This window comes from Trachypithecus francoisi, unplaced genomic scaffold (assembly GCF_009764315.1).
Source record: "Trachypithecus francoisi isolate TF-2019V2 unplaced genomic scaffold, Tfra_2.0 Lachesis_group7, whole genome shotgun sequence".
Lineage (NCBI taxonomy): Eukaryota > Metazoa > Chordata > Mammalia > Primates > Cercopithecidae > Trachypithecus > Trachypithecus francoisi.
The window spans coordinates 58,094,965-58,119,886 of record NW_022681472.1 but is presented as its reverse complement, the minus strand read 5'-3'; the positions used below and the strand labels follow the sequence as shown (position 1 = coordinate 58,119,886).

General features: G+C 37.9%; 1 long non-coding RNA gene and 1 pseudogene across 1 annotated transcript in view; one reads left to right on the top strand and one right to left on the bottom strand.

Moving 5' to 3' along the window:
* The window catches only part of LOC117079216, a 64,605-nt gene that overhangs the window by 32,638 nt on the left and 7,045 nt on the right, over window positions 1-24,922 (top strand). The window lies entirely within an intron of this gene.
* LOC117079214 lies at window positions 11,336-11,518 on the bottom strand (annotated as a pseudogene).

The window sequence follows — 24,922 nt, the reverse complement described above, 5'->3', positions numbered from 1 at the left end:
CCCTCGCAAAGGAAACCCTGTACCATTAGCAGTTATTTCCCCAGTCTCCCTCAGCCTCTGGCAACCACGCATCTGCCACATAGGACACCATGATTAACTATCCAAAGTCATAAGTCTCTGTGAGTCAAACGATTCCGATTACTTCTTTGACTCCATTATCCACTATGGTAACCATGTCTACCTTGCCTTTAGCAATTAAGTGCCATCATTTGGCTTCCATGTTTTCTACCAACCTGAAGCAGTTGGCTTGGTGAGATGGTGGAATGGCCCTTTGAAGACTCAATTACAGTCAGCTGGTGGCAATACCTTGCAGGGTGAGGACAGTGTCCTCTGGGTTGTTATATATGCTCTGAATCAATATCTAATCTGTGGTGTTGTTGCTCCCATAGCCAGAATTCAGTTTAGGAGTCAAAGGGTAAAAATGGGCATGGCTGATGATCCACTAGCAAAGTTTTTGCTTTCTGTCCCCACACACTTAGACTTTGATGATCTATATAGGTTTTAGTTTCAAAGGGAAAAATACTTCTTCCAAGAGATACAACAATGATCCATTGACCTGGAAGTTGAGACGGCCACCCAGTCACTTTGTGCTCCTCATGCCTATGAATCCACAGGCAAACAGTTATTTTACTGGCTGGGGTGATTGATCCTGGTTACCATAGAAAAATTGGGCACACAGTGGAGATAAGGAAGAGTTTGTCTAGAATACAGAAGACTCCTTAGAATACCTCTTAGTACTACCGTGCCTTGTGATTACTACAAATCAATGGAAAACTACAACAACCCAATTCAGGAAGGACTACTAATGTCTCAGATCCTTTAGGAATGAAGGCTCGGGTCACACTACCAGGTAAAGAACTATGGCCAGCTCAGGTGCTTGCTAAGGGCAAAGGGAATATGGAGTGGGCAGTGGAGGAATGCAGTCATAAATACTATGACCAGGTAACCAGTTGCAGAAATGAGGACTGTAGTTGTTATGAGTATTTCTTACTTATTTTTAATGAATATGTTTATATATATAAATAATTTTTTTCATTTTCTTCTCATTATTATACCCTTATCCTCTCACATAAGATGTATTAAGTAATGGTTACCTTTGTATCACAGTGTTTAAGTTATAGGCTATCAAAATAGAAGAGTGAACATCACCTGAGGACTTTGCATCCTTTTTTGGGGAAAAGATTAGCTTGATTTGGATTGTACAAAAGATAGCTGTATCATGTGAAGCAGAGCATGACTTTGTTATTGTCCTTATCTGGAGATTAAATATGGTTTGAGGAGATGTGTATGGAGGCCAAGTTGACAAGGGATGCACTGAGATGATCTTTTTGACGTGTCAACTGCACTTGGCTAAACTTCTCAGTTAATCAAACACTTATCTAGGTATTGCTCTGAAGGTATTTCTTTAGCTATGATTAAAATTCATAATGAGCTGGCTTTAAGTTAGTGAGATTTTCCTAGGTAACTTGAGTGGGTCTCATTCTACTGAAAGGCCTTTAAGAGCAGAGCTGAGGTTTCCCTGAAAAAGAAGAAATTTTGCCTGTGTTCAGCTGTTTCTACCTGTGCCCTAGAGTTCTGCTCTGCTCTTCCAGATGGCCTGTCCTATGGATCTCAGACTTAGCTAGCCAGCCGCTATAGTTATGTAAACCATTTCCCTGCAATAAATTCTATTGCTATATATCTCCTACCAGTTCTGTGTCTCTGGTCGAACCTGATTAAATGAGCCTGGCTAAAATGACATTTATAAAATATTAACAGGGATTATTTCTTGGGACTGGGATTGATTTTTAGGAGATGTGCTTTACTTTCTTTTTTGTTCTATTCCATGGTGTCTAATAATTTTGAAAGAGCATTGTGAAATAAAAACAGTCGTTAAAAATAAGCATTTTTACAAAAATAAAATAGTTACATGTCAGTGATTCCTAATCATTACCTAAAGCCTAATTCCATTCACTAAATGTCTCAGAGAACTCTAGTATTTGTAAAATTTAGAGTTTCTGAAAACACAATTTTAAAACCCTTTGGTTTTTGTCTTTTCCATATAATTGAACCCAAAAAACGTCTATATTCTCATCTCTTGTGCCCTTTTTGTTTCTTGAATGTTTATCAAGCCCAAGGGCCCTATCTTACTCTTCTTTTCTACTTGCTGTGAACCATGTACCTAGGGCTGAATACGTGACAGGGCCCTGTCAATGTTTCTTCATAGGTACAGTCCATATACATAAATGTGTATGGTCTAACTTCCCTTAAATAACTTTTGTCTAGTAATTCACCACAATATCCACATCATCCTTTTAAACCAGAATATGAGCACTTTAGTTTTAAAACATATTAAACATTAAATTATTACATCCCTATTTTCTTTATTTTATAACTATAATTTACAGACTATATTTATTTTGTTATAGTTGAAATAGCTATGCACTTACTATTTTGTACTTTGCCCTTTTATTAATAGTATTTCAAGCCTACATAATCTTGAGTCAACATAATCCATAAACTTGTCTTTTTAATGATTATAGAGCAATCCATCATGTAAATATGTCACAGTTTGCTCATCTGTAGCTCTATTTTTGGACATCTGGGTTATTTCCAGTTTCTTTCTCTTATAAATAATGTGACTGTGAAGGCTTGTTTAGACCAATGGCTTCTAAAATTTTCTCTTTGAGGTCATTTAGTTAGGTCAATATCTCTAAAGATGATTTATTTGGAAAAAAGACACGAGCAACTTGTTACTTATTGCCAAATTGCTTTTTAGAAAGATTAAAACAATTTATAGCATCATCAGCAATATATTTCCCTGAAGCCACATTCAGGGAATGTATTAATCAAGCCACATTGGATTATTAAGATTATTATTTATTTTTGCTAGTGTATAAGGTATAAAATGGCATTAAAATTGCTTTAAATGTGCGTTTCCTTAATTGCAAGCAAAAATGTTCTTTCTTCCATCTGGTGACACTGTCCGCAAATCCATGTCTGTGAACTGTTCATTTTTACACTCTGAATGTTGATTTTGTGCATGTATTCTCTCCTTATATGTGGTAAGGTGTGTTTTTAAAATGTTTAATATATTGTGGTAGGAAAAATAATGGCCACCCAAAGATATCCACACACTAGTCCCCAGAAGCTGTGAATAGATTAGCTTACATAACAAAAGGGACTTTGTTGATGTGACTTAGGGCACAGGGGAAATTATCCTGGGTTATCTGGATGGGCCCAATCTAATCACATACATGTTTAAAAGTGGAGAACCTGGCCAGGTGTGGTGGCTCACGCCTGTAATCCCAGCCTGCCGAGGTGGGTGGATCATGAGGTCAGGAGATGGAGACTATCCTGGCTGACACGGTGAAACACCATCTCTACTAAAAATACAAAAAATTAGCCAGGCATGGTGGCGGGTGCCTGTAGTCCCAGCTGCAGGGGAGGCTGAGGCAGGAGAATGGCGTGAACCTGGGAGGCAGAGCTTGCAGTGAGCCAAGATCACGCCACTGCACTCCAGCCTGGGCGACAGAGCGAGACTCTGTCTCAAAAAACAAACAAACAAAAAAACAAAACAAAAAAAAGTGGAGAACCTTTTCAGTCTGTTTGGAAAGAAAAGTGTTGACAGAAGAACATTCGAAAAGATGTAATATTGCTAGCTTTGAAGATGGAGGAGGCGGCCATGAACCAAGGAATGTGGGCAGCCTTTCAAGTTTGGAAAAGACAAGGAAATAGATTCTCCCCTAGTGCCTCCAGAGAAAAACAAAACAAAACAAAAAACAAAACGCAACCCTGCTAACACCTTGATTTTAACTCAGTGGGACCCATGTTGGACTTCTGACCTATAGAACTAAAAAATGATAAATTTGTATTGTTTTAAGCCATTGTGTTTACGGTAATTCGTTATAGCAGCAATAGAAAACTAATACGTTTAAACAATGCATTTAAGAAGTTTTGCTGTGAAGGCAAAGAAAGAAAAGGAGTGCCATTTAGAGTATTTACAACACATTTTTTCTTAAAACTTCCACACTTTCAGACCTATCGTATCTTCTGTTTAGATGTTTACTCTCCTTTCTCAGCCAGAAGAGTGTATTCCCTGGGAACTGGGTCTTTTATCTCTGCATCTGCAGGTTTTAATCTTGTGCCAGGCACAAAACTATTCAGTATGTTCAAAAAATAAATAATTGTGGATGTTAAAAGACACTCTCTGTCTTTCTCCAGGATGGAACGGTGATAACATTTACACTTGTGCCTTTAACCAAAGCGACATACTGTCATGGCTATGGGCATGCTGCCCAGATCTTTGTTAAGTTCTTGTTTTACTACCTATTGTCTCTCTTTTAACTGCCCTCTCAGCTTGCTTTCCTGTGATCTAAAATAAATGTGCTTGGGCTCTAAGAAGGGGAAGCAAAGCCCTCCAGGGGTTAAAAATAGCCTCACCCTCCTTCTCAGAGTGTCAGGTCAGTTGAGGAAACTAAGTCATGGGACAGAAGTTCTAACTCCTTTCGAATGTTCTCTCTACCTTGCAAAAAGTGTGTGGCAGAGTAACTCTGGTTCACCTATCTCTGGCCCCTCCTACTTCTGGAAGATATTAGAAAGGAGTGGCCTTTCCCACCCACCTACAGTTAGGCATGGTCAGATGACTTGCTTTGGCGAAAGATAGGTAAGCAGAAGTGTCACTTCTGGATGGTAGCTTCTTAATAGTTGGTGCAATTTGCTAGGGCTTCCTTGGTTTGGTACCTCCATAGGCTGACCCTGAGGCAAGGATTTGAGTGCAAATAGTTTGGGAAGAAACACCAGTAAGGGAACAGAGAAGTAAGACAAGCAAGGAAAGGAAGCCAGCAAAGAGTGCCTTATAAAGCCCGTAATTGCTATTGGCAACTGGATTTCAATACTACTGGGGAATTCTTGGAGTCAGGGTAGAACTTGCTGCAGAATTATTTCAACTGAGGCTGGGGTATTTATCCACTGATTCCCTATCTGTTGCTGGCTGAGAGCTGCTTCTGGGCATAATAATTCTCTAGCACTTCCAGTTTTCCCTGTAAGCATGCTCTGGGAGCTAGACAACCACTTACTAGAGCAAAGGGTCTTACTTTAGAGCAAAGGGTGTTTGAAGAAAGCAGCCATTTGCAGGTTAAAGTGAATGTCAGTGAGGGTGTGGCCTCAACAGTGTCTGCAATACGGTGCTTCAGCTATTATGAAAGTACAAGTTGATATGGAGATATTGAGCCATCATGGAGGGTAGCTGCCCTGTGATTACCCAGACCTGGAGCAGATTTTGTGAGAGACATAAGCCACTGAGATGAGAGAGAGTATTTGTCACCACAGCACAATATAGTATAATACTGATTATTACAAAGCATAAATTGAGGGTCATCATGCAGATGGGATTTCAAAAAAATTTCTTCGTATCCCATAGCTTCCCAGAAAAACATTTATCCATCCAGTTCAGTTTAGCAAACATATATAGAACACCTGGGAAAGATACTTTCAAGTTACAAAGAACCATGACATGTGTAGTTTTCATCATGTGATAAGGTTATATTTTATGACTCTATATGGAAGTAATAAAGACAGAGTAGTTGCATGGCTAGGGCTTTTGGAAGAAGAGGAATTGATCTAGTAGAATATAATTTAGGTTTTAGCAACTGACCTATTTGGTTTTCCTTTAAGAAGCAAAATCTGCTACTTTCTACTCTACTGCTTTGCGGTTATGGTGTCTCAGCTACTCTCTGTAATCTCTACTACTTCTCTAGGTTACCAACTGCCTATACTTTACTCTTCCTCCTATCTCAGAAGTGTGTCTTATGCTTTCATTGCTTCATATATCCCATTGCCTTAGGACCTCTACTGATCCCTGACCTCTATGGCTTCATGGTTCTGCTCACATGTACAAGAATTGCACCTTTTCACCCTACTACCAACTGCTGACTTCTTTTGTGTATTTCACATTATGACTCTTGATTAGAGGATCTGATTGCTTTAGTTGTCACAGTTGGCTATGTTGGGCTAAGTTCTTCTCCTTGGACATTGCAGAAGTTGCAATAATGTCAGTTGTTCATGACTGGCCTAATGAGCTGTGGCTAGGGTGGCAGGGTCATTTGAAGCCTTTACTTAGAAATATATCAAAGATACTTACTACTGTCATTCATTTGTTCATTGTCAGCTCATTTCTGTGCATCTACTAAGTGCCACAAACTGTTCTAGGCATTGTGGTTTGTTTCAGGTATCTATTGCTGCATCACAAACTACCCCGATACCTAGCAGCTTAAAACAACAATCTTTTATTATATTCCATAATTCTTTAGGTTGACTGGGCTCAGCTTGAAGTTTCTTCCTGTAATGTTGGCAGTGGCTGAGTTATCTTAGTGCTCAACTAGGCTGCAACATCCAAGATGGCACATCCACACGGCTGGCAGTTAGTACTGGCTACTGGTTGGGATCCTGGCTGAGTCTGTTCAATAGAGCACCTCAGTTTTTCCCCATGTGGCCTCTTTATGTGGCTTGAGCCTCCATAATAAAGTTGCTGGGCTATAAGAAGAATGAAATGGAAGTTTAAGGCCTGAACTTAGAAGTACTCGATTCTCTTGGTCAAAAGCCACATTATACCGGTCAAAAGAGCCACAGAACCAGCCAAGTTAGAAGGACAGGGGAAATGGAATTCCACATTTTGATGGAAGGAGTGGAATGTGCACACAGGTCAAAGAGGAATCAATTTGATGATCTTTGGAAAGTATGTACCATAGCCAGCCCTGTGGCCAAAACAGTGAATGTCTCTCACACATGCAAAGTCATACTCATCTCTTTCCCAAAAGTCATGTTCCACTGTGGCACTGTTGCAAGGTCCAGAGGCTTATCGTGCAGGTCAAATCCAAATATGAAGAGCTCCCTGAGTGTGGTCTCTTTGGTGCCGGTCCTAGGGGTGGAGAGATCTTTGAACTAAAAGGGTTATCCATACATCACGCATACAGTGGTGAGAAAGGTGCAGGATAACCACCATAGACATCTTTAATCCAGAAGAAGGTGAGTACAAGTCTGCCAGATAGAGAAGACAGATATGAGCATCTTGGGCAGAAAGAGCATTGTAAAAAAAGAGACAAATCTGAGAATACCATGGTGAAAATGTAGGGTGAGCAGAGCAAAGCTGCCAGAATGTACCTGGAAGAGCAGGTTAGGACTCATTTGTGAAAGGCATGTAATAAGATAATACGGAGTTTGATCTTCATCAGGAGATGATTTGGAATTAGTGGAGGTTTTTCAAACAGGGGATTCTCCCTGTTCAGTTGCCTTTTGGAAAGATGACTGAGACTTTGGTCTGGAGGCAGAATTGAGGGAGGGGAGGTAGTCAAGACTTCAGATATGGAGAAAGTTTGGAGAGGAACTTTTCTAATAGTATAGGAAAGAGAAGATGAGGACATGAACCTCAGTGACATTAATGTTTTGTCTTTATGACAACAACTTTTCAGTAGAGAAAAGATGAGGTTGTGGTCTAGAATTAGATAGAACTTAGTTTAAAACTCACTCTTGCTTCAACCTGGTTTTGTAACCCGGGCAAGTATTCCTCAATCTCTTGGCCTCAGTTTCCTCTTTGAAAATAATGGTTTCTCCATTTTGGGTCATTGTGAGGATTACATTGGATAATGCACATAAAACACTTAGCATGAATCTGGCACAAAATAAGTGTCTCATAGATATTACAGTGATGATGATGGCACTGACATTGTGCCATATAGTGTGTGACATAGATCCAAGTTCATTCTCCTCAATCTTATTAAATAGTGTAATGGAGATAACTTGAGATTTGGAAACAGAAGGGTCTAAGTCTCAACACTACCACTCATCAACAGTGCCATTTTAAAAAAGACAGACAACTTTTGGTAGCCTCAGTTTCCTTCTCTACCAAATGGGGTCACTGTCTTCATACAGAGCTGTTAAGAAGTTCTAGGTACAATAAGATATGTGAAAACCTTTTGTAAACGATGAGGTTCCAAACGCATAAAAAGTATTATTTATCTGATTGTTCCTAGCTGCTATTCAGCATGATTCCATTCTTTGTTACTTCTGGTATGTCATTAAAATTTTAAGACTACAAAATTAGAAAATTAGAAACCAAAAGAGACCAATTTCACAACCAAAGAAGGTAGCACTCAGCAAGCTCTGAAGTCTCCTTCAAACTCTGGCTCCTGAGACAAAGTGGCGCATCTCCTTCACAAAGGCTACAAAGCTGCAGTCATGTTCCCACCCAGACAAGAACAGGGCATGTGGTAGCCTTGAAAAACCAGACAGAGAACAAAATGAACAGAGGTTCTGCTCCCTGAGGTGCCCAGAGCTGGTGCCCTGGCTTTGAAAGGGTAGACTTTCGTGGTGTCTGTTTCCTAGATGCCATTGCAAACAGAGCTCATGCAGAGAAATGCTGTGCCAAGCCCATGTTTTAATATTGGAGAATTTACTTCATATGAGCTTCAGCAGTAGTTTGCACACCAGGCTGGCTGCCTAAGACCCTCTTGGGGTGGGGCTTATAAACAACTGTATTCACTCAGATATTTATTATATCCCTAACATGTACTAGTACTAACCTGAACTCTAGACACAGGGATACAGCAATTAACTAAACCTAGTTCAGACTCACATGGAATTTAACTTGAATGTGGGGATATAAGTGATAAATACATCAATATATCCCGTGTCATATGGTCACAAGTGCTATGAGGAAACAAAGCAGGATAAAGCGGGGCTGCTTTGATCTGTGGCTCCAGCATCTCCTACAGTTCAGCACCTACACCTGCAAACGGGCGGCAACGAAAAGAGGACATGGAGGGGTTACACCCACTTTTAAAAAGCCTTGATCTGGAAGTTTTACACGTCATTTCCTTTTGTATTTTATTGGAGTGATCTAGCCACATGGCCACAACTAGTTGCAGGGGAGAAACTTAGAAATTTAAGCTTTATCTGAACAGTGGACTCTCAACCACCCCTGCTTTCAATAGAAGGGGACAGTTATTTGGTGGATTTCTAGTTGCCTTTACCATAGTCCGTGGTCATCTTTTCATCACTATTGTCCCATTGTCATGAATACACAGTTTCATGTCTAAATTAGAGATTAATATAAGGACCCAGACCCTATTTTTTTTTAGTCATATTGCCAGCTTAATAGTTTAGTCTTCAGTTGTGCCTAATGGGTGATTCAAACTATCCAAGGGATTTCTAAATTCAATTAGCATATTTTTATGTTTAGAAGTTTTATTTTTTTTTTTCAAATCAGTTTGGTCACTTAAAAACTTTGGTTCTAATGCCATAATTTCAATCCCCTCCTTTCTTTCTTTACACACATTAGGTATCCTAATTTTATCCTCACCATGTGATTATTTCAGTGGTTGTGTGTCTGCGGTCTTCATCCCATTTGTTTCCTAGGCTGACTCTCATTCAAGATGGCTTATTTCCCTCGTGCATGTCTGTGTGTAAACTTACTGAACTGGGATCTTTATTCTTTGAGGCCTGAATTCAGGACATTTCTCCCCAGAGGAACTGGGCTTGCTATTTCCAGGCACCCGGCAGCACTAACAATCCGGACCTGTGCTACCATACATTCTCAGCTTGGATTTCTCTGGCTTTACAGATAGGCTGGATTCCAGCCCCAAACTTACGACAAGGTAACTTGTGGTTATGAATTTTTTTTTTTTTTTTTTTTTGAGGCGGAGTCTCGCTCTGTCGCCCGGACTGGAGTGCAGTGGCCAGATCTCAGCTCACTGCAAGCTCCGCCTCCCGGGTTTACACCATTCTCCTGCCTCAGCCTCCCGAGTAGCTGGGACTACAGGCGCCCGCCACCTCACCCAGCTAGTTTTTGTATTTTTAGTAGAGACGGGGTTTCACCGTGTTAGCCAGGATGGTCTCGATCTCCTGACCTCGTGATCCGCCCGTCTCGGCCTCCCAAAGTGCTGGGATTACAGGCTTGAGCCACCGCGCCCGGCCTAAGTGATCTTTTCTTAAACTCCACATGTTCATTGTGTATTTGTGTTTTTTTAATGGACTGGTGAATTTTGTTTGCAGTGATATTAATTCTTTTGATATATTAAGCAAGATGCTATAGTTGTGATCATTTCATTGTGATTAGGAATTCCCTGGGTAACCACTGAGAACTCTCCACTCTGGCTGGTCAGAGCTATTGTCTTTTTACCATGTGTGAGCTCTGGGGAATTCTAGGTTTACAACTCCCTGGTTCTTTTTTACTTTGTCTTGTGATGTTTCACTCTTTGTATGCATAATCCAGCACTCATCAGACTCAAGTAGACCTATATGCAAATCTCTAGGTCTTCTCATCTTCTTACCTCCCTCCTATTCAGATCCTGGCTCACAGCTTCCAACTGTCTCAGTCTCCCCAAACTCTCATTTCCATCTCTTCATTTTCATGAGGCTCCCAGGCTCTGCATGACTCCTCCAGCCTGGGTACCCATAATCCAGATATCGACTGCAAGCAAAATGTTGGGTCAGTATGGGGCCTGGTTGCCTGTTTCTGTTCTTTCATGGATCACTGTCCTGTGTTGTTCGTTGTCCAATGTCTGAACAGTTGTTACATACGTTTTGTTCAGTTTTCCAACGAAAAAGCTTAAATCTAGTCTTTGTTACTCTCCCATAATTGGAAGCAGAAGGTTTTCACATTGGCTTTTTAACTATAGTTCCTTTTATTTATTTTTATATTGATTACTCTAAGGATTACATATGCATCATTAACTTATAGTCTTTTTAGACTTTATACTGAATTACTTCAGGAAAATTACAGAAAACTTGTAATAATATAGTTGCGATTTTTTCTCATCCTTTTGGCTGTTTTTTTCATATATATTGTGTCTTCTTACAGTTTTGGGAGATATAATTCACATACCATATATATGATTCACCCCTTTAAAGTACATAATTCAGTAGTTTTTATTATATTCACAAAGTTGCAAAACCAGAGCATTTAATCCAGAACATTTTTCTCACTCCTAAAAGAAAGGCAATACTCATTAGTACTCACTCTGTATTCCTCTCTACTCCCAGCCCCTAGAAACCACTCATCTATTTTCTGTCTCTGTGGATTTGCTGAACATTTCATACAAATGGAATCATATGATTTTGATATAAATTTTATACCTAACAACACTGTGTTACAATGTTTGCCTTAGAGGGTCAAATGTCTTAAATTAAGAGAAGAAAAAACATGTAGTTTGTTTTAGTGTTGCATCTCACAGGTACACTTACTCATGCCATGAAATAGACCACACTTATGCAAGTGTACAGCGATGTTCTGTGTTCCCATCTAACACAGCTTGTGTAGATTTACAGGCAGACTGATGTTTCATCTGAGTAAAACTGGTTAGTAATGACCATGAGCAGGTGCAGGACTCAAAGCTTTCTAAGCTTTACTTCTTTTATCAGCACTTCTGATTTTATAAGCAATAATGCTTATCAACCCCATTCCTACCCAAATCTCCTGGCATGCTTGGGTATAGGAGGGCTTCATGGGGATCCATACATTTTTAATAGTGCTTTGGAACATCCAGGAACAGCCAGGCTGTTGTTCTGCACTGAGATCAGCACAACATTGGCTGAGCCCCACAGCCAATGACTATAGTTTTTATATTCATCCACAGGCTACCATTTTTGGTGCTCTTTATTCCTTCCAGTAGATCTGAGTTACCATATGATGTCATTTCTTTTTATTCTGAAGAGCTTCCTTTATAGCATTTCTTGCAGTTTTCCCTTCCATTGTGACAAACAGGGCCCTGGGGATCTTCTGTGATGTAACACATTCGTTACTTGATAAGTTGAATTTTTCAAGGAATTTGTTCATTTTATCAAAGTTATTTAATTTATTGGCATAAAGTCGTTCATATTGCTCCTATATGATAGTTTTGATGCCATGGTTTCTGTAGTGACATCCCCTTTGAATACTGATATTGGCAATTTGCCTTTTCTCTATTTTTCTCTTGAGGTTTGCTAGGGGTTTATGAATTCTGCTGCAAGGAGTCGATTTTTGATCTTATTAATTTTCTGTATCTATTTTTTATTTCATTGATTTCTGTGGTATCTTTATTATGTTCACCTTTCTGCTTATTTTAGGTTTAATTTGCTTATCTTTTTCTGGCTTCTCTTGGTGTTTAGTTATTTCATTAACTTTAAACCTTTCTTCTGCTCTCATATAAACAGTTAAGGTTATTACTTTTCCTTTATTATAACTTTAGTTACAGCCCATAAATTTTTATATGTTATACTTTTATATACTTAATTCTGTTCAAAATATTTTTTAATTTTCCTGGTAATTTTTTCTTTGATCTATGAGTTACTTATAAATGTATTGTTTAAGTTTGAAATATTCAGGGCTTTTCTAGCTATTAGTGACAATCTTTTCATTCTGGCTTCCCCAGCTCTGAACCTATAACATGTGATCTTTGCAGGGCCCTGGGTAATCTTGTCTTGCAGTTCAACTATGGTAGCCTGACTTCTAAGGTGGCTCTCAATGGTCCTTCCACCTCCTGATCGATATGTCCTTACAGAAAGAATCCTTTCCCTTTGAGTATGGGCTGGACCTAATGACTTGTTTCTAATCAATAGAATACAACAAAGGTAATAGCATGTTGCTTCTGTAATTAGGTTATGACATATCATCACTTCTGTTTTGCTAGCAGACTTGTTGGCTTTGATGAGCAAGCTACCATGTTGGAGAGGCCTATGTGGCAAGGAACTGAGGGTAGCCTCAAGCCAACAGCCAACAAAGAACAAGCCCTTAGTCCAACAGCCCTCAAGGAACTGAATCATTCCAGCAATAGGAAAGTGAATTTGGAAAAGAATCTTCCCCATTTGAGCTCTCAGGTGAGACCCTAGCCCTAGCAGATTGCAACCTTGTGGAAATCCTTGAAGAAGAGGACTCAGGTAAGCCTGAGCCACAAAAGCTAGGAGATAATAAATAAGTGTTGTTTTAAGCTGCTACATTTTGGGTAATTTGTTGAGCAGCACTAGATAACTAAGGAGATGCAGTTAATCCTATGCATACTTCTGGGGCCCTTCCCGTGTGCAGCTCCCTCTTCCTAGGTATCCTGCCCTGGAAATCTTAATAGCTTTAGTAGCCCAGAGCTCTGATCTCCATGCATGTCTGGTTATTTTAAGGGCAAAGGTTGAGTTACAAACATCTTAATATCCTGTACAGAACCTAAGTTAATACTAAGTAAATTTCTAGTGAGTGTTCCTTTAGTGTTTGTTGACTGACATATTTTCCAACTTGAACTGTCCCAATGCAGCCTTGATCAGGGACACATCTTAAAGGGAGAATGTGAAAACCTTTGCAGGCCTCCCTGAGTTGGAGCCCCAGGGCTTCACGAACGTTCCCTCCACCATCTCACATGTGACAAGTCACTCCTTCTCTTTCTAGACCTGAGTGGAATGGTGTCTTGCAGGATGTGGAATCTGGCTTTTCCAGTGGCCACCAGGTGGCTGGATGACATGGCCTGGCAATGTAGGGGAGTTAGCTGCCTATGGAGTAAACCTTAACCAATAGGAAATGGGAGCCATGCAGGAACTGGGCAGATAGATTCTATTTCCTTTCTCCCTTCTATAGATTTCTCTGAGGTACAGTTCCTCTTTGAAGCCCTGTCAGAAAAGTCCCATAGCTCTAGGAAATGAACCTGCTCAATGATCTGCTACATCTCTTTGTGACTCATTGTAAAGGAATAGCCTGCACAGTAATCCAGCCTTTGCTTTACATCTTTCTTTGTCTCACTCCCACTTTTCTTCACCTTCCCTTCCTCCTAGGCCTGCACCTCTCAAAGAAAGCATCTGTACCTTAACCCTTGCCTCAGGCTCATCTTTCCAGAGGACCTAGGCTTAGAGAAATGGCACTCATAGTTTATCTTTACTTTCCATGTTTGTCTCAATAAACAATTTCTGCAGAGTATACTTTAGCAGAATAAATAGAACTATGACTCACCTTTGATAATTCACATAGTCAGTGTCACATATTATCACGTGTCATATTCTGCCACATTTTGGATGTCTTCTCAAAGACATCTAAGTTTCTTAAACTCTATGCTAATGACAATGGATGTTAAAACTGACTGATTTAGGAAAGAGTCAATTTGAAGGAAACAATTGAACACGTAGTTTGCAGGTGGCTCCTAGATTTCATAATGACTGGATAGAGGGAGTTAAAATACTTTTAAAAGTGGGCAATTTTCCAACTTTCCATGTGAAACTCAATTATGCATTTTACTTTTGCTTTTGCCTGCATCCCATGTCACCATCCTGCCAGGCTTCTTGCAATTTCTGCCATTGCTCTTCAGGCCCCTGAAAATATAAGATTTGTTGAAAGGGCAACTCACAAAGAAAGGCAGAGATCAGTGTTAGTTGGTTTAACTCTCTTCTCTAACCAGTTCTGATTTTCAGAAGCATATTGAGTAGAAGCAAAAACTCAGGAATGTAGGGTTTTTTTTTTCCTTAAATACATGGGAGCACACAAATAAAATAACTGCATGTACATGCCTGATCCTTTCTTACCACTATACTGCATGCAGTCAGATGAAAGCATTCCTCCCTAAGCCTCTATCTTCATGTAAATTAGGTGCAATTTATTTTCCCTTTAGCCTCAAAGCTTGGTAAGTATAGTCAGACCAAAAAGGCCATTAATAAAAACAGACCCTAAACATTAAGAGAAAGTGAGTTACTTCTAATGCTTTTCATTATTTTGGAGTAGCAAATTACAGGTTCTTTCATTAGCATACTCAGAGTTCGAGAGAGACTGTCTGGGAGGGTAGCAGTAACATGGTCTCTTCTCCACTCTGATTTCCTTGCATTTACTGTGTCTCCATCATGGTTTAATGGAGCTCATCAAGTCTGGAGGGTTGGCAATCATGTGATTCTATGGTGGTTGTTAAAATTGCTGTGATCCTCATATGCATGAGACATGGGACATCAAATAGAGGCCTCTAATTTAGCTTGTAAGATAGGGCTGAGGAAAATTAAAGGAGCATCTTTCCAGAGTTGACACCATTGAGCTAATTCTCGAAAGCTAAATGGGAGCTGGACATGTGAATACATGAGATGAGGGAGTCCTAGAAATTAAAAAAGATATTTTAAAAAGATTTTTGCCTTTAGTGAGTAGACCATGGTGTATAATCATTCTTTGGATATTGAGCTTTTATTTTGCCTCAGAGGCACTTTCCTTGAATGATAATGGGATGTACACATAGCAGGAATAAAATATGGAAGACAATCTGTACTACCCAGGGCTAAATAAATATATAAACAAGTAAAATAAGCTTTTCTTATATTATTATCTTCTAAATAATTTCCTACTCAACTAGCCTCATCTCAACCTAAAAACATGTTCAAGTCATCTCTGTCCAGAGAGAGAAACGCTTATCTATCAGGTAGGGCTCTTTCAGGTCAAAGTTGAAGCTGAGACAGAAAACCTGACTCTAACTACTTGACTAAAAAGATAACTTATGAATATTGTTGGAGGTGTAGGGTTAGTCTAGCTCAAAGGAAAACTGGATACAGTGGCTTGGATAATGTCCCTAGAACCTGGTTTCTCTCCATCTCATAGTTCTAACTTCTGCTGTGTTGGTTTCATTCTTTGTTAGGCTTTCTTCTTATAGGGCAGAACTCAGAACTGCTTTTCAGTTCAAATGTTCCTTCTTGCAAAAAAAGAGTACCTGCTTTCCTAATAGTTCAAATGAAAATTCTAGAATTGAATCTAGATGTCTTAGATCTCAAAGAACTTGGGTCGTTTCCCCATCCATGCCAATTCTTGGGTTATTTGCCAAAAAACGAGTGCAAGGTAAATGCTGGTGATACCCAATATGTCCACTTTTGGGTCATATGAAGTGCATGGGATGAAAATAGAGAAGATGCAGCATCCCCATAGCAATTCTTTTAGAACTGTTATCAGAAGCAGGGAGGTAGGTGCTGAGCGGCCAAAACAATCTATGTTGTCTGCCATATTGCCTATGTTGCTTTCTCATCATGCTAGTGCCCTGTTTATCTTACTCGTTGTATGACTTAGCAGGTTTCTTAATGCTTCTGTGCCTCAGTTTCTCCATCTATGAAATGGAGACAATAGTACTTTACAGGGTTGCTGTGGGGATACAATAAAGTGATGTACATGGAGAACCAATTGTGTCCCAGACTGTTCTCCTTGATGCCTCCTTTTCCCTCCATCCACCATTTAGTCTCAAAGCTTCTATCTCTTGAATTTACTTTCTTATTTCTATTCCCACTGCCACTGCTGTATTTTCATTCTGTGCCATCTTTTCCATAGCTATTTTATTATGTCTTTTGGCCCCAAGTTACTCTACTTGCTGATCTTTTCTCCATTTTAAGAACCTAGTTTCAGGAACCCAGTTCCATTCAATTGATTGATATCATTGCTTCTCCATTTTAAGATCCTAGTTTGAAGAACAAAGTTCCAAGGATTAAAAAGAGAAATCCTTGTTACTTGAAGTGTTTCAGTTAGATTTAAGTTAATCAGACTCTTAAAACTCGGGATTGCATTGAATCTGGGAGGATTTAACACATTTATAGTGTAAAGTCTCCTTATACAGAAAAATAGTTATCTTTCACTAGGTCACTATTAGTTTATGATCTAGTTAAAAAAGTAAGAGTAATAATCATGTAACTGATGATTCAAGCTCGTTTTTCCATTCAATAAATATTGAGCATTCACTATATCTAAAGCTTAATGCAAGATAGGAAGCAGTTACATTAGATAATGTGAGAGACTGGCTATGAGAATTATAGGCAGTCAGAGGGAGCGAGCTGAATTGGCAGTTGGGCACTGAAAGATGAGAGATCTGGTTAGGTGGAGGGACAACAGGAGGGGATGAGTGAAGGTTAGGGTAAGGAAGCTGGGCTACCAGGAGTGTTTGGGGAGACCCATGTGATGGGAAGAAATGCCAGGCCTTGAAGGCAGATTTCATTTCCTAGAAAAGAGTCATATTTTGAAGGCTCTTGCTAATTAGATACTGGAAATTTGTTTATATATTTAGTTTGTTTTTTTCAAAGATGATTTATTAGTAAACTTTTTAACAGCTTTGAGACATAATTGACATATAATAAACTGCATCTATTCAAAGTGTGCAGTTTGAGAAGTTTTGACATATTTATATACCTGTGAAACTATTGTGTCAAAATAATGAACCACCATCTTCCAAAATTTTCTTGTGCCTTTTTGTCATTCCTCCTTCCTGCTCCTCCTATCCATCTCTGGGCAAGCACTGATATGCTTTCTGCCATTATAGGTTGTTTGTATTTTCCAGTATTTTATGTAGATAAGCTCTTTTTTTTAGATGTTATGCCTTCTTTCACTCAGCATAATGATTTTGAGATTCATCTATGTTGCATGTATCCGTAGTTTGTTTTTATTCCTTACTTATACTTTATCATACTTTATTCACTCACCTGTTTATGGACACTTGGTTCGTTCTGAGTTTTTGGATATTACAAATAAAACTGCTATGAACATTCACATATAAGTCCTTCTGTAGACACGTGTTTTTCTTTTTCTTTTTTTTTTTTTTTTTTTTTGAGGCGGAGTCTCGCTTTGTCGCCCGGACTGGAGTGCAGTGGCCGGATCTCAGCTCACTGCAAGCTCCGCCTCCCGGGTTTACGCCATTCTCCTGCCTCAGCCTCCCAAGTAGCTGGGACTACAGGCGCCTGCCACCTCGCCCGGCTAGTTTTTGTATTTTTAGTAGAGACGGGGTTTCACCGTGTTAGCCAGGATGGTCTCGATCTCCTGACCTCGCGATCCGCCCGTCTCGGCCTCCCAAAGTGCTGGGATTACAGGCTTGAGCCACCGCGCCCGGCCGTGTTTTTATTTTTCTTGGGTAAATATTTTGGAGTGGAAAGTCTGGGACATATAATTGGGATATATTGAACATTTTAAGAAACTGTCAAAAAGCAATTGTATCATTTTATATTCCTGCCAGCAATGAATGAGAGTTCAGTTGATCTACATCTTCACATTTAATATGTTCAGTTTTATTAATTTACAACATTTTAGTGAGTTTATAGTTGTACCTCATGGTATATAATTTTGATTTACATTTCTGTAATAACTAATATTAAGTATCTTATAATATATGTATTTACCATATATGTATCCTTTTGGTGAAATGCCAGTCCAACTCCTTTGTCCATACACTTTTTATTATTTTATTTTATTTTTTATAATTTGTTTGCAGCCCAGCCTGGGAAGCTGCAGAGCATAAGTGTTCCAGGAAGAGCTATCTATATTTTAAATTGAAGTTTCTTTTTATTGAAGTATAATGGTTCTTTTTATGTTCTGTCTAGAACTCTTTGTTGGATATTTGAAAACAGTTCCAGCATAATATATCTTTTTCCATCCTTAAAAAAAAAATACTCCCATTTTTAGAATATTAGAGTATTTTAATATTAGAGAATTTTAGAGGGTTTTAGATTTATAGAAAAATTGAGAAGATAGTACAGATAGTTCCCATATGTCCCTCACCCAGTTTCCCCTACATTAATATCTTACATTACTATGGTACATTTGTTACAATTAATGAGCCAGTGTTGACCATTTTTACTAATATCTATAATTTATTCAGATAACCTTAGTTTTTACCTAATGTCCTTTTTTTGGTTCCAGGATCTCATCTAGGATACCCTGTTACATGTAGTTGTCACATCGCCATAGGTTCCTCTGAACTCTGACAGTTTCTCAGACTTCCCTGGTTTTGACAGCATTGGCAGCTTTGAGGCATATGGTCAGGTATTTGGCAGAACGTCCCTTGTTATGGGTTGAATTGTGTCTCCCCAAAATTCATACATGGAAGTTTTAACCCTTATACCTCAGAATGTGACTATATTTGGCAATACGGATAAAAAGATACTTAAGGTTAAATGAGGTCATTAGGGTGATTCCTGTTCCAGTATGACTGGTATCCTTATAAAAAGAGATCAGGACACATACACAGAGGGAAAACTATGTGGACATACAAAGAGAAGATAACTATAAGCTCAAAGGAGAGGTCTCAGAAGTCAACCCTGCCAGTATCTTGATCTGAGTCTTGGTTCTGTTGCTTGCTTTAACTGGGTTTATTCTTGCATTTTCATATGGCTTGCACTTTTTTGTTGTTGTTGTTGAAAGCCATACATGATGTATTGAATGATGAGATCTTGGGCAAATAACTTTTAATATGAGGTTTTATGTTAATGTTCACTGAATCTGTAACTGCCAGAGACTTCAATTTCTTCTAGTGTTCTTGTTTTTGTCTCTCCTGTTGTCTTTGGAATTTTCTAAGAACTCCTTAAATAGAGCCCTCACCTTGCAGCTCTTTCAACTCTAGTCCACTCTTATTCTACTAGAACTCTGCTGATAAAGTGACAAGGTATGGAAATAAGAAGCATTCTATAATCTTATAATAAGTCTCAGTTTTTTGTGAGGCTGTGTCCCTGGGCTATGGCCTCAAAAGTGTTTCTTTGCTTTTCCCACTCCCCTGCAGGGAGGAAAGGCTAAGGGGGGTGTTGTTTAGCAATTTTTTTCCCCCGATCAGATAAGGCTCTGGTAGTTTTCATCCCTCAGTTTATGTCTCCAGCAACTTCTGCTTTGGGTCAGCTGATCTGGGCTGTGACTGTCTATACTTGCCTCTATCAATTTTGGGGTGATGGTTTGCCCTGCAACCTCAGTTCTTTGATGGGTCAAAAAAAAAGTCATTGATTTTCAGTTTGTTCTACTTTTTTCTTGTAAAGACAGGAGTGATGACTTCTAGTTTCTTTATGTGTCACAGCTAAAACTGCTCCATTCTTTTAACATATCCACATCACTATATTAAAATGAGTTTCTTGTAAAGAACATCTACTTGGATCTTATTTTTTATACAATCTGATAGTCTCTGTTTTTTAATTAGTGTGTTAAACGATTTGCATTTTGTAATTATTGATATGGCTGAGTTCTACCATTTTGTTGTTTGTTTTCTTTTTCTCCTTCCCTCTTTCTTGTCTTCTTTTGGAGTTTTTGAAAATTTTTAGTATTCCATTTAAGTTTATCTGTTGGCTTTTTGACTAAATCTCTGTGTATCATTTAAATAAAAACTGGTTGTTCTAAGAATTACAATATACATTTTTAACCTTTCGTGGTATAATAAGAATTAACATTTTTTCACTTCCGGTAAAATATAGAGACTTTTGAACCTTATAGCTTCCTTTATTCTTCACCACTTATGTTATAACTTTCACATGTATTAACCTATATACATTGAAAACCCTACCAGACAATGTTATAGTTTCTACTTTTGACAGTCATGCATATTTTAAAAAATCTGACAAGGGGAAAATTATCTATTATACATTTTTATCATAAACATAACCTGATTTAAATCACACAACCTGAAATACATTGTTTCCTTTCTTTCTCTTTCCCCTTTCTACTTTCTAAGATTTGTGGAAACATTGAGCTCAACCTGTCATTACTCAGATCTTTCATATTTTTGTTTCCTATTTCATGCAACATCCAAGCTAAATAGCCTCTCTCTTATGACACTACTGATGGGAATGTAAATTGGTGCAGTCTCTTTTGAGGACAATTTAACTCTGCTTATTCTATTTGTAAAATGCATAGTCCTTTTGATCCAACAATTCTAATTCTATGAATTTATCGTACAGTTATGCTATGGTCTGAATGTTTGTGTCTCCTCAAAATTCATGTGGTAAAATCTGAATCCCCGAAGTGATGGTAGTGGCAGGTGGGGCCTTTGGGAGGTGATTATGTCATGAGAATGGAGCCCTCATGAATGGAATTAATGTCCTTATGGAAAGAACTCATAAGAGAACTCTTGCCGCACCATGTGAAGACACAACAAGAAAGTGTCATCTATAAGCCAGGAAATGGGCCCTCACTAGACATTGAATTTGATGGCAATTTTATCCTAGACTTCTCAATCTCCAGATCTGTAAGAAATAAATTTCTGTTGTTTATAAGCTACTCAGTCTATGGTATTTTGTTACAGTAGCCCACAAGGACTAAGAGAAAGTATTGTCATATGTGCCCAAGATGTATGTACAAAAATATTCATTATAATATTGCTTATAATAGTAGAGGGCTGGAAACTCATTTGAATATCCATCAATCAGGAACTGGTTAAATAAATCATATTATAGCCATACAGTGAAAGACTCTGCAGCCATAAAAAATAAAGAGAACCATGTGCACACATATGGAACCATCTCCAGACATATTGTTAAGCATAAGAAAGGAAGGGCTACAGAATGTTGTGTATAGTATTCTCTCATACATATGCTAATAGATGCATAGAATCCTTATGAAACATTTTATAAGAAATGTGTTACTGCATCTGAAAAGGAAGGGATTAGGAAATTGGGAGCATTAGTGGCATGAAGTATAAGGAAGACTTACTTTTTAACATATTCCCTTTTGTATTGTCTAATTTTTTTAAACCATATGCAAGTATTTTTTCAGTTCGAAATAATAAACAAGACTCTCACTTCTGGCCATAGTCAAGTAACAGAGATTAAATTTACCCTCTTGCCCCAATCATCTAAAAAACAAGCACAAGTATATGAAAATGACAGTTATCACACATAGAACAGAAAGCACAGGAGAGTGATCTCCCAGACAAGGTAAACAAACAAAAAGAACCTATGATCTACCCCAGCTTACTGCCTGGAGAGTCTCCAGACCAAAGCTGAAGAAGGAACCCAAGTGGAGCTCAAAGCTCTCTCTGACTTGAAGAGACAGAGCTGAGAATTTGGGAGAAGGGGATAAAACATGATTAGAATTTTTAAGACAGTATACCTGAGGGAAGAGAGCTTCCCAAAAGGAGAGTTCAAGAGATTCCCGGAGTCCTGGAGACTTCAGCTAAGTATTGCTTACAGCATGAATGTGAAGAAAATGAGGCGAGAGAAAGAACTGTCAGAAGAAAAACAAGTGGAACAATTCCTGGAGTTCACACAGAGATGAAAATAATTCATGTTGCCCCAAGCCAGGGTGGAAAAACCTTGCAATACACAGGACTTTGGGCAGAGTAGTTAAAAGTGTTAGCATTGGTAGTAGAGAAAAAATTAGGCCCAGAATAAATACTTCTCTTGTCCTGCCAAATAGCTTAAGAAGATCAAACTGTTACCAAGTTACTTAAAACTCTAGACTATTTAAAGGAATTTAAAGATACCTACAACCCACAATAGTAAAATTCACAATGTCTGGCATCCAATAAAAATTTTCAGGCATATGCAAAGAAGAAGGAAAACATAATTTATAATGAAGATAAAAATTAATCTATACAAACAGACCTAGAAATGATGAAGATAATATAGAATTAGTAGACAAGGATATTGAGGTAATCATTATAAATATCTTCCAGTATGTTCAAGAATATAGAAGAAAAATATTCATATCAAGGAGAGACATAGAAAATATATGAAGACTCAAAGTGAAATTTTAGAGATGAGAGATACATTGGGCAGGATTAAAACAGATTAGACACTGTAGAAGAAAAGATTACTGAACCTGAAGACATAGCAATAGAAAATATCTAAAGCAAAACACAGAAAAAACACTGACAAAAAAAAAAAAAAAAAAAAGAACAGAGCATCAGTGAACTGTGGGACAACTTTAAGTAGCCTAATACATGTGTATTTTGAGTCCTCAAAGTAGGGGTGTGTGTGTGTGGTTAAGTACGATATTGAAAAACTAATGACTAAAAGTTTTTCAAATTTGATGAAAAACTTACAGATTGAAAAAACTAAATAAACTTCAAATACAAAAAACCTGAGGAAAACTATATGATGGCACATCTTAAGTTTCTTGAAACTACTGATTAAAAAAAATACCTTAAAATTAGCCAGAAAAAAAAAAAAAGACACATAACGGATAGAACAGGTATGACAGCAGACTTCCTATTGGAAATAATGCAAACAGAAGACAGTGGATCATCTTTAAAGTACTAAAAGAAAAACTGTCAACAATTTTGATGATAGAATTTTATACATAGCAAAAATTAATGTCAAAAATGAAGGCAAAATAAAGACTTTTTCAGACATATAAACTGTGAAAGAATGTATTAATAGCAAACTTGCTGCAGAAAGTGTTAAAGGAAGTACTTCAGGTGAAGGCAAATTATACCAAGTGGAAATCTGGATCCATTTAAAGGACTGAAGAATACCAGAAATGGAGAATATGTGGGTACATATCAAATACATTTTTCTTATTTTTTAAATATCTTAAAATGTAAGAGATCATTTTAAACAAAAATAATGCCATTAGGTTGTGGGGTTTATAACATATGTAGAAGTAAAACGTATAAAGACAGTACAAAGGCTGAGAAGGGGAAATATAACTGTATTGTTATAATGTTATACAATATGTGAAGTGGTATATTACTACTTGAGTGTATATTATTATTAATTGAGGGCATATTACTATGATAGAGTCATCACTAAAAAAGACATTCAGTAACAAAATAACTAAAGCCATCACTAAAATCACAAAAGCAATCATATAAAATAAACAAAAGGAGGTGTAGCTAATGAGTCAACAAATAAAATGGAATAATAAAAAATAGGCAGGAAACAGTGAAATAAGAACTGAGGTGACAAATAATAAATAATAAACAAGGAACAAAATGGTAGCTTTAAACCGACACATATCTGTAATCATACTAAAGGGAAATGATCTAAGCATTGATTAAAAGGCAAAGATTGTCAGACAGGATAAAAAGGCAAAACTCAATGGTATCCTGCTTAAAATAAACCAAATCTGAATATAATAATACAAATTTGCTAAAGGTAAAAAGATTAAAAATATGCTACTGCTAATCAAACAAAGCTGGAGTGACTACATTAATATTGGATAAAGTAGATTCAGAGCAAATACTATTACTAGGAGTAATGAGGATCATTTCATCATGACACACTGGTCAATTAGAGAACATAAACATTCTAAATGTCTATGCATATAATAACAGAGCTTCAAAATGCATGAAGCAAAAAACATGATAGAACTTTAAGGACAAAGAGACAAGTTCACAGTGACAGTCAGAAATATCAATACCCCTCCCTCAAAACCTTTCTAACTTCCCTTTAAACTTCTTTAACCAATAGGTAATTTATAAATGTGTTGTTTAATTTCTGAATATTGTGGGACTTAAATTCCAAATATTGCCAGGCGTGGTGGCTCACGCCTGTAATCCCAGCACTTTGGGAGGCCAAGGTGGGATCACCCACCTTGGTCAGGAGTTTGAGAGCAGCCTGGCCAACATGGTGAAACCCTGTCTCTACTAAAAAAATACAAAAATTAGCCAGGTGTGGTGGCATGCACCTGTACCCCCAGCTACTGGGGAGGCTGAGACAGGAGAATCACTTGAACCCAGGAGGCAGAGGTTGCAGTGAGCCGAGATCATACCACAGCACTCCAGCCTTGGCGACAGAGCAAGACTCCGTCTCAAAAAAAAATCCAAATATTTAGCGATTTTTCTGGATGTTTTCCTGTGATTGACTTCTCGTTTTCTCATTTAATTCTGTTTTATGCTCAGAGAACATATTTTGTATGATTTCAATTTTTTTAAAGTTGCTAAAATTTGTTTTATGGCCAAGAATATGGTCTATCATGGTTAACGTTTCATATGAACATGAAAAGAACATGTGTTCTGCTGTTGTTGGGAGGAGTGCTCCAGCAATGTCAATGAGATCAAGTTAATAGCATTATGTAGGAATTCTATATCCTTGATGCATTTCTTTCTACTTGTTCATTCTATTAATTACTGAAAAAGTAGTTTTGAAGTCTCCATCAGTAGAGTATAGACAGTGAGTTGAAATGGAAAGACAATGGTTCAATAACTTGATAGAGTTCACCTCTTTGGCCACTGAGCATTTATAATCACTTTTCTACACATTTATACTTCCATATAACAATCAAAACTTCTTTATGCTAACACTT